We start from the raw sequence: 1216 nt of genomic DNA on the forward strand, positions 1-1216 counted from the left end.
CCCCGTTTTACTTTTGCCAATATTAACTATGATTTTTAGATCATTTTACTCCTAGAAATGGTCCCTGCCAAGATTTTTCTAGCTCCCTTCACTCTACCAAAAAGTGTGGAGCATTGATACAATTAAAATTTAGGGGAGATCATCCACACGTGACTTCATTAGTGGTCTAAAATTCTGAAAAGAATGCACTTTAAAGCTCAAAACACGTTCGTATGTGCAATCACAGTGATAATCTTTTAACATCAACGAAATGAAGTAGAGAAGGAAATGACTTATACAATATGCAAAATGTGCAATTGAAGTCTAAGATTTCACCCCAATTTCCATTCCTCAAGGCTTCTCTCCAAAGAAATGATAGGAATAAAGGATTGAAATGACTTAACAAGACATTGAAGACTAGTGAATAGAAGTGTTGAAGGATAATGTAACGCTTCTGATTCTATTTCTTAGCGTTGAAAAGTTCGACACAAGTCCATAAACGAAGGTAGAAGATATTAACCACTTTGCCACGAGTTTTGCCTAACAATAAACATGGATGGATGTTAGAAGTGGGACTTGAACCCACGCCCTCTTACGAGGACCAGAACTTGAGTCTGGCGCCTTAGACCACTCGGCCATCCTAACTACTAATTGTGCATTCAGGGATTGGTTTGGGAGGGGAATTTATCATTCCGTATATGGGTGTGTAAACGTCTCCCAAGTAGACGCGTTTTAAAACTGTGAGGCTGACTACGGTACGTAACGGATTAAAATAGATAATATCTACTGGCTGTTGGAGAGAGGAACGAAACAATCCTAATAAGGGTGCAAAAACCTCTCCCTAATAGGCGCGTTTTAAAACTGTGAGGCCCATGGCAATACCTACTGGGCAAGAATGAACAATGTCTGGTAGCAGTGGGCTTGGACTTTTAAAAATGAAATCAGAGCTAGTCACTAGGCGATGTGCCAGTGAGGACGCTTGGCACTCAGAAGGGGTCGATAGTGAGATCCCACATCGACTAGAGAGGTAAAGAAACATTTCTTGCAAGGGTCTGAAAACCTATCCATAGTAGATTCGGTTTAAAACCGTGAGAGATATCGAGACGTAACGAACGAAAGCAGACAATATCAACTAACGGTGGTCTTGGATTGTAATAAAATATTGGCTGGAATAGCTCAGTTTGCACCAGGTTGGAGGTTCAAGCCCTCCTTCTAGCGATGTGTGAATGAAGCGTGC

General features: G+C 41.0%; 1 non-coding gene across 1 annotated transcript; it reads right to left on the reverse strand.

Moving 5' to 3' along the window:
* Window positions 1–540: 540 nt before the first annotated feature.
* TRNAL-CAA lies at window positions 541–624 on the reverse strand. Its single transcript has one exon. It is a non-coding gene; the product is annotated as a tRNA-Leu (tRNA).
* Window positions 625–1216: the final 592 nt, after the last annotated feature.

This window comes from Cucurbita moschata, unplaced genomic scaffold (genome assembly GCF_002738365.1).
Source record: "Cucurbita moschata cultivar Rifu unplaced genomic scaffold, Cmos_1.0 Cmo_Scf00166, whole genome shotgun sequence".
NCBI lineage: Eukaryota > Viridiplantae > Streptophyta > Magnoliopsida > Cucurbitales > Cucurbitaceae > Cucurbita > Cucurbita moschata.